The 17297-nt window shown below is 40.9% G+C and overlaps 1 long non-coding RNA gene across 2 annotated transcripts in view; it reads right to left on the bottom strand.

Moving 5' to 3' along the window:
• Window positions 1–1241: 1241 nt before the first annotated feature.
• Window positions 1242–17297, bottom strand: part of LOC136333411 (uncharacterized) — a 157563-nt gene continuing 141507 nt past the window's right edge. The window contains exon 3 of one of the 2 annotated variants that reach the window (XR_010731029.1): window positions 1242–1339. This is a non-coding gene — a long non-coding RNA (uncharacterized lncRNA). Of the gene's footprint in view, window positions 1340–14273; window positions 14437–17297 lie in introns of those variants that run through there. The other variant, XR_010731030.1, reaches the window with a different exon arrangement.

Raw genomic sequence — 17297 nt, 5'->3', positions numbered from 1 at the left:
TTTGCAGACCAAGGCTGGGTTCTAGAAAGACTACTCTGGTGGCAGAGCAGCTGATGAATTAGAAAGGTGCAGGACCAAAAGAGTAAGGCACTACTGCAATGGTCCAGGCAAGACAGGGCTCCAGGACCCAAGTGCTTTACCCCTTATAAGCTCTGTGACCTTGGGAGGGTTTCTTAACCTTTCTGAGCCTTAGTCTCCTCCTCGGCCAAATGGCTGTCATGTGGATTCAACCTAATAATACATGAAAAGCATTTAGCATGATGCTTGGCACACAATAAATGCTCAACAAACGTTTGCTTAGAAAAACAATACGTCAAAGGCTGACTTCTAGAGCCTTCAACCTCCCCAGACTCCCCAATCAATAAAAGTAGTCCTTTTATCTAAATCCCTGGGACCAAAGGGAAACCAAACACAGCAGCTGCAGCTCTGCCTCCCAAGATCTGCCGCCTGGGCTTCTCCCATGGGACCCTGCTGCCTCTGCCCCTGCAGCCCAGAAAAGAATGCTGGAGCTGTGACCTGGCCATGAACCTTCCCCCAGCCTCAAACATGCACAAAAACATTTCTTCTGCTCAGCAACAAGCTCCACCCAGTCCAGCAGAGCCTGCCTACAGGGAGCCCATGGAACCAGGGTGATCCGTGCAGAATTACACACCTGCCTGGTTTTGCCACCTGTTACCATCACAGGGGCAGCAGGACAAAAAATGAAAGACATGTTTGCTCTTACTGTTCAGTGCTCTGGTGGTATTCTGGTGCACAGGGCTGAATTCCCGCATAAAGAGGAGGAATTCAATCTGGTGTAAAATGTGTTGATAGAGGAAGGGTAACACAAGCTCTCAAAACCCTGAGAACTTTCGGTTGGTCTTTTCACAAGAAACTTGTGGCATCTTCCCAGTTTCTGAAAGGTTGGGAGGCACACATTCTGCAAAATTAGGGGGGATCACATCAAGCCAGACTCTCAGGGGCTCCAGAGACAGGCCCTGTTGGTTGCTGCTGGGGGGGGGGGGGCAACATGGTAGTAGCACGTCCCAGCTGTGGTCTTTACACCTGCTACACAGTGGTGGGATCCAAATAATATAACAACTGGTTCTCCGCCCTAATGACCGTTTTCAGTATATATATATAAAAAATAATATACCAAAAGGCAGTTTATTTTTTATGCCTTTAATACTAAACACGAACAATAAAAGAGGTACACAAAACTAGATTATGTTATAAGAAAGAGTTTTAAAATGTTAATGAAAAAAATATTAAATAATACCTGACAAAAACAATGAAACTGTTATTTAAGACATTTCCATATTGCTTCTTGATTGGTGTCCTCACTTGCAATTTTTTTCACCTATGGACAAAATGAACATTACTGTGGGTGCTTAGAATACACTGTTGCACAGATGAACATTAAAAAAGAATAAGGAGCCTGAACTGTGGTGGCACAGAGGATAAAAGTGTCAACCTGGAACCTGAGATTGCTGGTTCAAAACCCTGGGCTTGCCTGTCAAGGCACATATGGGAGTTGATGCTTCTTGCTCCTCCCCCTTCTCTCTCTCTCTCTCTCTCTCTTTCTCACCCCTCTCTCTAAAACGAATAAATAAAATCTAAAAAAAAAACCAACTTAAAAAAAAAGTAAGGAATGTAAATTTGTGATTTCCACTTTGGGCAGCTGCTCAGGTGCCCGCCTTAGAGAGCACCTGATGACAAGTGCCATTTTAACAGGTTTGCCGAACTCAACACAAAATTAGGTATCAGTTCTGCCGAACCAGTGCGAACCAGCTGAATCCTTTCACTGCCCCCATGGAGATGCAGGTGACCCACTGCAGGCAATCCAGGCCGGTGGCATTTCAGCCCTGGTGAAAGTGGGATTGCTTCCTTAGCCGTCTCTGGGCCATCAATGTTTTTTGTAGTGAGATGTAGCACAAAGATCATGGGTTTGGGTGTCAGTGAGCCCCTAGGTTGGTTTGAATCCAATTTCACAATTTAAGAGCCACATTGCTTACCCAAGCTAACTCTCAGCTACAGGTGGAAGATAGAAATTAGGAGGTGCCTGACACGAACATTGAGAAAGTAAAATTAAATAATATGCCCATAAAGTGCTGAGCCCCATGCCTGGCACATTGCTGGCACGCCGTTAATACCTGTCCCAACCCTTAAAAGAAGCATCCACGTCAGAACATGGTACATCTCCACCACCACCCCCAAAGTGGGCCAGAGGATCAATTGTCTGAATAAAGCAAAACACTTAAAAAAAAATGACTGTCACTAGATCATTGAAATAACAAGGATTTTTCCCCATGGAAATTATCTAAATGGCCTCAAGTTTCCTGTGTGTGTGCCACAGACAGGGACTGATAAACAAGGGACCCAGTGGCCCTGGATGGAAAGCCAGCCCTTGTCATATTTCCAGGAGTCGGAGGAACAACCTTGCATTTGCAGAAAGCAAGATGAGTACTTAAAACTAAACATGCAATCCCTGTCCCAGAATCACCGCTCAGTGAAGAGAATCAATCCCATTAGAGAGAATCCCCAGAGAGGTACCGAATTCACATCAAACAGTGGTGACGAAAAGTCCCCATGAATGGGACCCATCACCCCCAAGAGTTCCCTCATACCGTTATACAATCAAGTCCCCTCATGGCCAGCTAATGATGAATGTGATTTCAATCATCATCACTAGAGTTTTGCTCCTCCTAAAAGATCATGTAAACAGGATCATATAAGATACACTCCTCTTGCAGTCAGCATAACGTTTTAAAGATTCATCTATGGAGTGGTATATGCCAGTAGCTAGTTGTTTTTTATTGCTGAATAGTATTTCATGTTATGAATGTGTCACAGTTTGTATATCCATTCACTTACTGATGAGCATTTGGGTTGTTTCTAGTTCTGGGCTCTTACTAGTGAAATTATTATTATTATTTATATAGAAGTCTTTTGGTGGACATATGTTTTCATTTCTCTTGAGTAAATACTTAGGAATGGAATACAGTTAAGTGTGTCTCTAACTTTAAAAGAAAACTGCCAACCTATTTCCCAGGGAGGCCATACAATTTTACACCTCAACTATATATGATAGTTATCATTACTCTGCGTCTTTGCTAGCACTCAGAAATGAAAGATAAGTACCATATGATTCCACTTATATGTGGAATCTAATGAACAAAATAAACTAACAAACGAAATAGAAACAGACCCATAGATACAGAGAAGAGACAGACAGTTGCCAGAGGGAGAGGGGTCTGGGTGAAAAAGGTGAAGGGAATAAGCAAAAAACAAAACAAAAAAACCACAAACAAACTCATAAACACAGACAATAGTATAGTGAATATTAGAGGAAAAGGGGGTGGGAGGTAGAAGAGGGTAAAGGGGAGAAATGGTGTTGGAAGGAGACTTGCGGGGGGGGGGAGTGAACACACAATATAATACACAGATGATATATTATAGAATTGTACACCTGAAACCTATATAATTTCATTAAACAATGTCACCTCAAAAAATTCAATTAAAAAATTTCAGCTTTTTCATATTTAAAATATTTTCTTATTCTGCAGATGTATTGAGGTATTAATTACAGTCAGTAGCACTCACCTATGTTAAGGATAGAGTTTGATTAACTTTGGTGGTTGTCTATGTTCATATAAGCACACCACAGAAATTATCTGGGACACTGCCATCACCGGAACACTCTCCTGCCCCTGGGCAGCTGGTCCTCTCCACCGAACCTTGGTCCTCAGCCAACACAGGAATGCTTTTTGCGACCCTAGTTTTGCCTGTCCCAGAACTGCATGCAAGTGGAACCACACATATAGTCTTTTCACTGAGCTCCATGTTTTTTTGAGATTCATGCATTTGATGTGTATATGAATGTTTTGTTTCTTTTTATTGCCAAATAATATTCCATAGTATGAATACACTACAATTCGTTTACCTGGCTGGTCATTAGGTTGTTTCCAGTTTGGGGCTATTATGAATAATGCAAAGAATGTTCATGTACAAGTTCTTTTTCTGACTGCATTTTTTCATTATTTTGGGGTAAATGTCAAGAAGTTTAATCACAGGGTTGTATGGTGAGCATATGTCTAACTCTGTAAAACACAGCCCGACTCCTTTTCAACATGGCTGTATAATTCGCATCCCTGCACAGAGCAATGCAGGAGCACTCGAGTTGCTCCACATTCCTGCCTCTATCACAGCGTCGTCCATCATGAAACTTTTAGCCATCCTAGTAGATGAGTTATCTCACTGAATTTCCCTGCTAAATAAATACATTGAACATATAGTCGTGCACTTGTCATCCATTTATATATGTTTTTGTATAAAGTGTATTTACAGAATCTAATGCATAGATGGTGGGAATGTAAATTGATACAGCCACCATGGAAAACAGTATGAAGTTTCCTCAGAAAAAAACAAGCAAACAAACTACCATATGATCCAGCAGTTCCACCCCTGGGAATGCACCCAAAAGAAATGAAAACACTAACTCAAAAAGATACCTGCACCCCTATGTTCATAGCAACATTATTTACAATAGCCAATACATGGAAACAGCCTAAGTGTCCATCGACGGATGAATGGATAAAGAAGTTGTTTTATTTATTTGTAGATTAAAGAGATAGATGATAGATAGATAGATAGATAGATAGATAGATAGATAGATAGATAGATTATTCAGCCATACAAATGAGGAAATCCTACCATTTGCAAAAATATGGATGAACCTTGAAGGCATTTGCTAAGTGAAGAAAGTCATACAAATGCCATATGATCTCACTTGTATGTGGAATCTAAAACACACACATGTACACACACCAAACTCATAGCATAAGAGATCAGATGTGTGGTCACCAGAGGCAAGGGGCAGAGGGACCAGACACATAAGCACTGGGAATGTGACACAGGACACGATGCCTCCAGGTCACATCCCGTGTGGTACACAGGGGCATTAAAAGAGTAGATCCTAAGAGTTCTCATCACAAGGAGAATTTTTGTTTGTTTCTATATTGTGGCAACCATTTCACAATATAGGCAAATCAAATTATGACTTTGTATGCCTTAAACTTACACAGTGATGTATACTACTTGGGGGGGGGGGGAGAAAATATCTTATCCCCCTCAAATAAATTAATTTAAAAAGAATTATATTTCAAGATTTAAATTTTGCCCCATGGAAGTAAAAGGTTTATGTAGAATTGGTCCTGGTTGAAACTCCTAAATTTGATTTTTTTTTGAAGACAAATGTTAACAATATTAAAATGTGGAGAAATGATAAAGCTATAAAAATAGTAACCACTAGGGTGACACACAGACTGAATGAAAAGGCTAATAACTTGTTAAAAATAAAGTGGAACAGAGTCTGAAGAAAAACATCGATGGAAGACCTGAAGAAACACCTCATCAATAAAGATACACAGAAGGCGTGGAAGCACATAAAATGCCCAGCAAATACACGTGACCACACATTTCAGAACACTCCTACACTTTATGGATAAATACATGAATCAAAACTTTCACAAAACCATACTCTTACTGATGTTCTGTACTACAAGGGATTGCTTTTGTGATACTATTTAAGAAGGCAGGAAAGATGGGATGTGCATTATTTGGTCTAGAAATGTGTTTTAATTTAGAGTTTGTTGCCTAAGAAAGTAAACTTGTATTATCTCAGTAATTCATTTCAGTGGAATATTGAGCCCCTAATATTATTGTTTATAATTATCATAATAATGATTGTGATATTAACTAAAAATGTCTTAGTATATGGATGCAAGCTACTAGTCACATATACAATTTGTTCAAATTCTTTAAAGTCTACAAAGTAGAGATAGTATAACCTCCATTTTACAAATGAAGAAACCAAGTGTCTTAGTCTGCTCAGGCTGCCATAAAATAATAGGCTGGGTGTCTTAAACAAGAGAAATTAACTTTCTCATAGTTGTTAGAGGCTGGCAAGTCAAAGATCATGGTGCCAGCACAGTTAGGTTATAATGAGAACTCTCTTCCTGGCTCGCAGATGGCTGTCTTATCGCCGTGTGCTCACATGGGAGTTGGGAAGGAGGTGGGAGATGACCAAGAGAGCTGCATAGGGAGGAAAAAGAGAAAGCGAGAAAGCTCTCTGGTGTCTCTTCTTGTAAAGGCACTAATCCCATCAGGAGAGCCCCACCCTCATGACCTCATCTAAGTCTGATTATCTCCCAAAGACCCCACTCTTCCAATAGCATCAGATTTGGATTAGAGCTCCAACATATGAATTTGGTGGGACACAATTCAGTTCATAGCACTGAGGTTCAGAGAAGTTAATCTGATCAATTAAGAAAGTGATAGCGGCCAGGCTAAACCTTTGTCTGCCTGACTTGAAAGCTCATGTTCTCAGTAGACAACTTTCCTATAAAGCTGGGATTTGAGACAGCCTTTCTTTATTTTAACTTTTTAATACTTAAATTTAATGAGGTAACACTGATCAATAAGGATACTTAGGTTTTGCCTGACCAGGCGGTGGCGCAGTGGATAGAGCATTGGACTGGGATGCAGAGGACCTGGGTTCAAGACCCCAAGGTCGCCAGCTTGAGTGCGGGCTCATCTTGTTTGAGGAAAAGCCCACCAGCTTGAACCCAAGGTCGCTGGCTCCAGCAAGGGGTTACTCAGTCTGCTGAAGGCCCGCGGTCAAGGCACATATGAGAAAGCAATCAATGAACAACTAAGGTGTTGCAACGCGCAATGAAAAACTAATGATTGATGCTTCTCATCTCTCTCGGTTCCTGTCTGTCTGTCCCTGTCTATCCCTCTCTCTGACTCACTCTCTGTCTCTTTAAAAAATAAAAATAAATAAAAAAATAAAAAAATAAAATAAAAATACATAGGTTTCAGGTAAACATCTCTATAGGATTTGAACTGCTGGCTGCATTGTGTGCCCATCATCCAAAGTCAGCTCAGTTTCCATCACCATATATTTGTCGCTCTTTACTCCCCTCCTCTACTCCCTCTCCTGTTAACCACTTTACTTTTGTCTATGTTCGTGAGTTGAGACAGCCTTTCGATTTGAGTTCTTGCTTTTATGAATGCAGCTCACAAACTGAAAAAGCCAAAGACGAGCAAGCAAAACCCCAAGACACTACAGAAGCAGTTGTAAGAAAGAGCAGTGTCCGTGTCCACACACCACATCCAAGTGCCCTTACAGGGAAACCCTGGGGGAAGCAGTGGAGTGACATTGGTTAATATGCATGTGTGGGTCAAGTAAGTTTGTAAATGTGATATATATGTTTGCTCACTTATAGTTTGCAGTGGGTGTGGGGAACAAGCTGTAAGCAGGCAGGGTCATTATAGCCTAAGGCTTTGTTTTAAGACTAAGCCTTTCCCATCCTTTTAATACTAAGATCTTCTCAACACTAAGCTTTTCCCCACACCCTTGACTGTTGCATGATGTGGGGCGGTGCACTCTTATGAGGAATCCCATTTATGCCTCAGAAAAGTGGCTTTGTATCAGAGACTTCTTTATTTGTATATTGGCTTAAGGGCTTTAATTTCTACACTATAAAATAAGGGAGACTAGGGGCTCTCTCTCTCTCTCTCTCTGTTCCTATTAGCATTGCAGAGAAGAGGCAGCCAAGATACTGGAGTGCTGAAGGAGAAGCCAGTTTGTGCAGAGAAGGAGATGGGAAACAGAGGTGAATAAGGCTGGTGAGGTAGAAACCTGCCGGGGTCCAGCCCGGGGGGGGCATCCAGGGGTCCCACAGGAGGAGACGGCGTCGGCGAAATCGAGTGAGAGAGCCGAATTCTTTTCTTTCTCTTTATTCTCTGGTTAGCATTTACTGCCAGGCATCTCTGCCAAATGCTAGTATAGCTCCCTTTTTATACACACACACTGAGTTACAATTACATGGTGTTAATCATTGCTTCTGTTTCACTATGTTTACATGTTTCCGGATAACAGTTAATTTATATCTATAAATCACAAACCAGGTAGCAAATCATTCAAAATACAAAATAACTTGAATAGCGATAACAACATCGGTAAAAGCTTTTAAAGTATTAGTACTAATAGTTAACTAACTTTACTGCTGTTGTGAGTCAAGGGGCAGAGAGAGATTAGCAGACGAAATCATTAAGGACTAACAATGGACCACTGCTTGCTCAGGTAAATGGCTTTGAGTTTAAGCAGTGTCCTACTTTTTCTCACAAGATTCTAAAAGGCTTGCCTATAAAGAAATTGACATAACATTAAGAGTAGCTTTCACCCAAAGATATACAGAGTGTACTTGCAAGATAGCCTAGTAGCAACATAAGACATTAACTGTTATTACTTCTATGGATTCCCCTACATTTTTCTCATTATCAAAGAATCTTGGAAAGCATATAAATTTCATGAGAACATCTCATTGAGAAAGCCTAGCAATTGCCTTTAGTCAAAAGACAATTCTCTTAGTAAAACATTCTTTTCTTGCCGACTGCGCTCTCATCCTAGGCCACACAATGGGCCATCCTACTATACCTTACCTAAGATACTATTGTCTAGTCAAATATTACTTATTTATTATATTTAAACACTAGTTAAGTTCTAACTCTATTCTTCTCAGAGTGTACCACTATCTGCAGATCAAATAAGCAAGAAGAAAGGAATGTTTCTCTACTCTATCACATGAAAAGGCTAGGGAGGAAAAATGTTGAATTAAGTGAAGGCCGAAAGGCGCTCTGTGCACAGCCACTGTCTCCTACCCATTCACAAGTCACAATCTATTCTTTCTAACATGATTAATAAGAAGAAATTCTCCTACAAACTCAATCCTTTATGAGGGATATCATAGCCAGCCTCTTATGTCTATGAGCCCAGTTCAAGGGGCTTACAGGCTTTTCTGTGGAACTCACAGACTCTGTCTTATTTCCAAAGAAATCACTACGAATCTATAGGGAAAGCATGGTACTATTATCCCTGTGCCATAAATAATAGCACACACCCAGAAAAGGGGGGATATAAGGCCAGATTAATTCAAAAAGTCAAAGGGGGAAGTATCGTTGTGTCTCTCCTTTGGGTGACTTTGTCAACCCGCAGCCATTGGTCTTCTCTGCTGTGACTTTGTCAATCAGCAGTTTTTGATCTTCTTCTGCTGTGACCTTGTCAGCCAGCAGTTGTGGGTCTTCTCCTGCTGTGACCTTGTCAGCCAGCAGTTGTGGGTCTTCTCCTGCTGTGACCTTGTCAGCCAGCAGTTGTTGATTGGCTCCCGACAGAAACCTTTGATTCTAGAAAACTCGGATAAGTCAGTGGCTTTGGGAGTCCTGAATGGAAAGGGTTTTCCCACTGTGTGTATTTTCTCACCCGCTGGGTGCAAGTTAAGATTAAAGCTAGTGGCCCACCAGTTCTTGGCTCTGTTGTCTCATTACCATCTGTCCGAATCAAATGCAACCCTGCTTGGGCCAGGTGGCTGTGATGGTGGCCGTGGCTACTGGCTTTACAGCATGTATAGCTGTCAAGTGTACAATTCTTTAATACATCATCTATATATTGCTTTAATCACATCCTCCTCACTCCCACCCAACCCTAACCCAGAGCCTCCCCATTTTAGGACCTCATATTCAGAGCACAGGGGTGGAATCAAGGACATCAACTGTTCACATCATTAGGTATTAAAACAAACATTGTAAGCTGAAATTTTAACATATTTTAAAATGTTCTTTCTTTAGACTGTCAAAATGTTCCAGTGTCAAAACAGCCAAGTCAACATGCCATGCTCCTGAATAGCACCATTGAATCAGTCAGGTTAAAATGCCCAGCTGAACACTTCCCTGGGTGCTATCCAGCTTATGTGATGGACAACTAAGCCACAGCCCAAGTGCCTGCACGGGGGCGAGGGCACCACCCAAGACTGAGTGCACTAGAGGGTCTTGCTGTGAACCTTTCTGTGCTCGAGGTGGTGGGAGGGAGGGGGTGCTCTAGGAGGCAACTGGAGTCACATGACTAATAGGACCCTAAGTCTGCCTGTTTCTGTGCAAATTCAGGGGACAGTGAAGAGAGCACTAGGCTGGGCCTGGGATTCAGACCTGTCCCTGCCACTGAGTGCCTGGGCCTCAGGATCTTGGTCCTGCTCATCTACTAAAGGAGGCATTGCTCGTAATTCACAGCCAGTGCCCATACAAGTAGCTATTAATCTCATCATCCCCATTACCATTATCATCTTCTCCCTTCCTCCTCTGTCTCCTTCTGCCCTCATTTCTCCTTCTCCTTCCAGGGAGATTGTGAGCATTAAATGAGATCATGGATAGAAAAGGGCTTTAGAAACAGCTGTACACACAGCAAACGACTAACGTAAACTGACTGATTCTGCCGGCCCCAGACAGCAGGGAACACAGCTTATCTCTTCTTCACTACAGTAGCCACAAGAGTGAACCTTTCAGTTTTGAGATTAAAAAACAACAAACAACATACTTCATTGTCCCCAGTGACCTCCTGTAGGTTAAGCCCCGTCTCTCACATGTAACAGCTCTGCTGGGAAGAGATTTGGAGCACTTCTATTTCTGGACGTAACCAGGAGGGACGCGCATAACTAGATCATCAGAGAAGTGAAGCAAAGACTCACTTAGGTTTTAAGTCAACTAACTGGGGCTCGTTTTAATTCTCAGGACTGATCCTGGGAAAGCTGGTTGGCACCTGCGCAGTGAGGAATGCGCCGTGCAGTGCTTCACATGTAGGTGAGACATGTATACTGAGTGCTTACTAGTTTTGCTTTTATTTATTTATTTGTTTTTATGTGTTAAAATATTTAATAAAATATACCACAATAATATTTCAACAATGTAAAGTCGACAGCAGTATTAACAACCATAGCACTGTTATTAACACATGAGAAGCGACTTTAATGTTTAAATATTCTTTTTTTTTAATTAATTGTGTTTACATAGATTCTAGGGTCACCCCGAATGCCTCCCCCCTCCCCCCTATTCCCCTCAACATCTCCCTTGCCCCCTCCCTACAGTGCCCTCCCCCCTTCCCTTCAGGTTTATCCCCTCCTATCATCCCCTTTCCCTCTGTCCTCTTTTCCTCTGTCCCTCTGATCCCTCCTCTGTCTCTATTCCATTCCTCAGTTCACATTATTCCTTAGATTCCTCAAAGGAGTGAGGTCATATGATATTTTTCTTTCTCTGCCTGGCTTGTTTCACTTAACATAATAGTTTCCAGGTCCCTCCATATTGTTGCAAAAGGTAATATTTCCTTTTTCATAGCCCCATAGTATTCCATTGTATATATGTACCATATATATACTAGTCTTGCTTTTAAAAAATTGTATCTAATTCCCACACTTACATTTTTCATGATTCCCACCCACCCCTAGAATATAAGATGCACAAAGAGTGAAATTCTTGCCCGCCTTTTTCTTTCATTATCATCGGCCCAGTGCCTAGAACAATGCCTGACAAGGCAACTACCACATGAATAATTCTTAACAGAATTAACAGCATCCACATCAGGCATTTTATATAACATTTTATAGATGTGGGAATTCAAGCTCAGAGAAGTAAAGCTACTCTTCCAATGTCAAAAAGCTAACAAATGCCAGAGACTAGACTTGTACTTACTCTTTCTGGCTCTGTCTGCCCCAGAAAACAATTAGGCTAAGGCCAGTTAATTCCCAATGCCCTAATGCAAACAGAGATCAAAGAAACAGGCTGCTTGGGAGGCAGAGAACCCACCTTGTGTGAATCTGGGAAGCAAGAATATTCCACTTATTATACAGAAATGGGATCTTTCTTTCCATCAGCCGGAGTTTTCTGGGTCCGCATGTACCGCACATGTGGTGTAAGGGCCCACGTGTGAGCTGGGAAATGCAGAAAGGACAAGGTCCCCAAGGTTCCTACCAAGGTGGAGTAAGCCTCCTGTAGCCTCTCCCACTGATTACGACTGTCAATGTTGGACAAAACTCAGAAGAGCAGCTGCCTGAGGCTCCTCATAAGTATGTAACAGCAGGGCCCTGGCTGGGCGGCTCAGCAGAGGAAGTATCATCCCTGCGTGCCTAATTTGTGGGTTAAATCTCTGGTCAGAGCACACACAAGAAGCAACCAATGAATGCACAGCTAGATGGAACAACTAAGTGGAACAACAAGTTGATGCTTCTCTCTCTCTCTCTTTCTCTCTCTTGCTCAAATCAATGGGGAAAAAAATTTAGCGAGAGAGAAAAACAGGGCGGGTTGAGGGGGGAAGACAAAGGAAGGGAGAGAGATGAGAAGCATCCACTTATAGTTGTGGCACTTTAGCTATTCATTGATTGCTTCTCATACGTGCCTTGATGGGGGGGGGCTCTAGCCAAGCCAGTGACCCCTTGCTTAAGCCAGCAACCATGGGATCATGTCAATGATCCCACACTCAAGCCGTTGACCTTGGGGTTTCAAACCTGGGTCCTCAGCATGCCAGGGTGACATGCTATACACCAGGGGTCCCCAAACATTTTACACAGGGGGCCAGCTCACTGTCCCTCAGACCATTGGAGGGCCGGACTATAAAAAAAACTATGAACAAATCCCTATGCACACTGCACATATCTTATTTTAAAGTAAAAATACAAAACGGGAATGAATGCAATATTTAAAATAAAGAACAAGTAAATTTAAATCAACAAACTGACCAGTATTTCAATGGGGACTATTCTCCTCTCACTGACCACCAATGAAAGAGGTGCCCCTTCCTGAAGTGCGGCGGGGACCAGATAAATGGCCTCAGGGGGCCGCATGCGGCCCACAGGCCATAGTTTGGGGACCCCTGCTATACACTGTGCCACCACCATCAGGCTGGAAAAAACAACTTTTTAAAAAGTAACAGCAGGTAGATTGTGGAAAAAAGTCAAAAACTTCAAGTACAATCAGTACAGTGGCAATGAGTTATGGGTTTTTGTTGTTGTTGTTGTTTTGTCTTTTTTCCCTTTATCACTTTGCTTCAACCCAAGGGTGAATCAAACTAGGAAATTTCAGAGGCAAACACTTCAAGAAATGTCCTCCTTTGGGCCTGCGTGGCCCCGGAAAGCCAGAGATCATGCAGGGTCCTCATTGTTCTAAATTGCCTTTTCCTCCCCTGGCCCTGCCCCAAGGCCGCTGTAGTCTAAGAAGGCAGGACCATGCCAGCCAATGGTGCCAATGCAGCACCAAAAGCCCCTGCCAAAAGCCTGTCCCTTTGGGAGGGGGGTGGGGGGCCCTATTGTGCAAAGAGCTCTATTTTTCCTCTTTTCTATATGCACTTCACTATTTTCCATGAGCCCTGTCACCCCAAACTGTGCAACAATGCCAGTGGCTAAACCACTAATAAAACCCCAGCCATCTAGCAAAAGGACCAGGACAGGGAGCCCCTGGAAACTGGAGAATTGGGAAAAATCCTATGGAGGAGGGATCAGGAAAAGGTGACCCCTAATTCCATGTATCAACCAACACAAACCCCAAGTGCACTTTTCCAGGCTGCATGGATGTAGAACATACTCAAAGAGCATCCAGGAGGCTGCCCACAGTGGGCGAGACAGAACTTGTCATGTGAACCTAACCAGGTTGATGGCCTACTAAAGCAAATCAACATCCTCTATATTTTAACAGGACCCAGAGCCTCACAACATAATGTACAGAATGCCCTGGGTACAATACAAAATTACTCAACATACCAAGAAGCAGGAAAATCTGACCAATTCTTAAGGGAGAGACATCAACAGATGTCAACCCTAAAGCAGATCAGATGTTAGAATTATCGGTTTTTAAAGCAGTGAGGTCATCATCCCCAATGAGGTAAAGATAAATATTCTTAAAGTGAATGGAAAAATTGACATGTCCAGCAAACAAACAGAACCAAATGAGAATTTTAAAGCTGATAAATACAACATCTGAATGTTTCTAAACCACTGGATGGGTTCAATAGTAAGATGAAGATGACAGGAAAAAAAGCAAACCTGAACACAGATCAAGAGAAATTACCCAAAGTAAAAGCAGAGGAAAATTTATTAAGAAAAAAAAAAAATGAACAGACCTTTAGAGACTTGAGTGCCAATTTCTTTTTTTTTTTCTTTTTTTTTTTTTTTTTTTTGTATTTTTCCTAAACTGGAAACCGGGAGTCAGTCAGACAGACTCCTGCATGTGCCCGATCGGGATCCACCCGGCATGCATACCAGGGGATGATGCTCTGCCCATCTGGGGTGTTGCTCTGCTGCAACCAGAGCCACTCTAGTGCCTGAGGCAGAGGCCACGAAGCCATCCTCAGTGCCTGGGCCAACCTTGCTCCAATGGAGCCTTGGCTGCGGGAGGGGAAGAGAGAGACAGAGAGGAAGGAGAGGGGGAGGGGTGGAGAAGCAGATGGGCGCCTCTCCTGTGTACCCTGGCCGGGAATCAAACCTGGGACTCCTGTATGCCAGGCTGACACTTTACCACTGAGCCAACCGGCCAGGGTTGAGTGCCAATTTCAAAAGGCCTTTCATGTCATTGGGGTCCCTAAAAGAGAAAGAAAGATTATCACAGAAAAAAAATACATTTGAAGACATGTCAAACTTAGCAAATTTGGTCAAAACGCATAAATTTTCAAAAAAACAAAAAGTTAAATAGACCTAAAACAGAGTAAATACAAAGAATAGTACACCCAGACATATCTAAATCAAACTGCCAAATACCAAAGATTAAGAAAAATAAATGTTAATCCAGAATTCTATATCTAGTGAAAATATCCTTCAGAAATGAAAGCAAAATAAGTAAATTCTCTTAGGTTCCTTTACTTGAGAAAGGAATCAAGAGAAATTCTCATCAGCAGAACTGCTCTAAAATACATGCTGAAGGAAGTTTTCTAGGCCGAAGGAAAATGACCCCAGAGGGAAAGTTGGATCTTCAGGAATGAAGGAAGAGAAACAAGAAGGGTAAATATAATATAATATAATATAATATAATATAATATAATATAATATGATATGATATGATATGATATGATATAATACAATATGATACTATAAATATAATATAATAAATATAATATAGTAAATATAATATAATAAATATAATATAGTAAATATAATATAATAAATATAACATAATATAATATAATAAATATAATATAATTAATATAAATTTTTGCTCTTGTGAGTTTTTAAAAATACACATTGCCTGTTGAAAGAAAATATGATAATCTACAGAACTCTGAGAGGAGGACTCAGTATGCATATAATACCTATGACAACTATAACATAAAGAGGGAGGCTAATAATATCTTTACAGTTGTAATACTTTTGTATTTTACTTGAAATAGTAAAATATTAACTTTTACTTCCTCAAATATTTAACTTAAGGAAGAAATAATACCCCACAATGTCATCCATAAAATAGAAAAGAATGCAATGCTAGTCAACTTGTTTTATGAGGCTACCATAACCCTAATACTCAAACCAGAGAAATATATTACAGTTGAAGAAACTACAGAAAAGTATCTCTGATGAACATAGATGCCAAAATCCTCAACAAAACACTTGCATATTCAGCAATATATAAAAACATGAGTACATCATAACACTATACCAAGTTATCTTAGGAATGTAAGGCTGGATCAACATTTGAAAGTCAACCAATATGATGCCCTGTATTATTAGCAGAATGAAGAAGTGAAGCCATGTGGTCATCTCACTATAAGCAGAAAAGCATTTGATAACACCCCCAATCTATTCATGATAAAAACTCTCATCAAACTATTATTATAGCAGAAAATTTTCTTAATAGAAGGCATCTATAAAAACATACTGCTAATAACATACTTAATAGTGAAAGTGTTTTCCTCTTAGGATTGGGAACAGGCCAGAATGAGCTCTCTTACCATGTCTATTCAATAGCACACCGTGCTGGCCAGTGCGATAGTCAAGAAAAAGAGACAAAAGGCATGGAGAGTAGAAAGTAAGAAATAAAACTGTCCTCACTATCAAATTTCATGATTTTCTACACAGAAAATTAAAACAGGCGCTGGCTGGTCTGGTCTGTTCAGTAGACAGAGCATCAGCCCAGCATGTGGATATCCCAGTCAGGGCACACGTGAGACACAACCATCTGCTTCTCTCCTCCTCCCTCTTTCTTTGCCTATCACAACCAGTGGCTTGGTTGGTCTGAGCATCTGCCTCAGGCACAGAGGATAGATTGGTCGGTCACAGCGCATTAGCCCCAGATGAGGACTGCTGGGTGGATCCCAGTCGGGGCACATGCGGTAGTCTGGCTCATCATCTCCCCTCCTGTCACTTAAAAAAAGGAAGAGGAGGAGGAGGAGGAGGAGGAGGAGGAGGAGAAGGGGGAGGGGGAGGGGGAGAAGAAGGGGGAGGGGGAGGAGGAGGAGGGGGAGGGGGAAGGGGAGAGGAGGGGAGGAAGAGGAACAGAGCGAGAGGAAAAGGGAGAAAGAAAAGGAGGAGGAGGGGAGGGGGAGGGGGAGAAGGAGAAGAAGAAAGGGGATAAATATCATATAAGAGCAAAGATCGATGAAATAGAAAATGAATAAGCAATAGAAGAAAGCCAATGAAATCCAAGGTGAATAGTCTAAAATGATAAAAGTTAAACTAGTTAGACTTTTAAAGAAAAAGGACTCAATTATCAATACCAGTCATCACTACAGACTTAAGAACCTTAAAGTGAGACTTAAAATAACATTAAAATGTGGCTAAGGTAATATTACAAACAACTATGGGCCAATAAACTTGGCAATAAAAAAATACACTAAAATGTAAATAAAATTGAATATCTGAAAGTTAAATAACCATATTTTCATTTTATTTTTAAATTAACATACAATAAATTGGCTTTTTGATGTATACTTTCTTACATCTTTTTAAAAAGCTGAATTCATAATTTAAAATATTCCCAAGATTTCAGGCCCAGATGGTTTTACTAGTACATTCTAACAAATACTAAAGGAAAAAATAATACCAATCCTACTAATTTCCAAGTAATTTTTTGAAAACAGCATTACCATCCTGATGTTAAAAAAATACAAAGTCAATATAAGAGCACTACAAACTATAAAACATTGTTGAAAGAAATGTATAAAGAGCTAAATAAATAAAAAAAAAATCCCATGATCATGAATCAAAAGATGTAGTATTGCTAATATGGCAATATTCTCTAAATTAATCCATATAGTTGACATAGACCCTATCAAAATTCTTTCTGCTTCTTTGCATAAGATTGCTAGAAGCTAGTCCAAATATTATAAATTGATAAGCTAGTCCAAATATTATATTTATGTGGAAATGCTAGGGATTGAGAATAGCCAAAGCAATCTTGAAAAGAAATAAACAAAGTTGGAAGATTTATATTTCCCAATTTCAAAACTTTTT

This window comes from Saccopteryx bilineata, chromosome 4, assembly GCF_036850765.1.
Source record: "Saccopteryx bilineata isolate mSacBil1 chromosome 4, mSacBil1_pri_phased_curated, whole genome shotgun sequence".
NCBI lineage: Eukaryota > Metazoa > Chordata > Mammalia > Chiroptera > Emballonuridae > Saccopteryx > Saccopteryx bilineata.
Note: the sequence above shows the minus strand (reverse complement) of the source record. Positions and strands in the feature narration are given on the sequence as shown.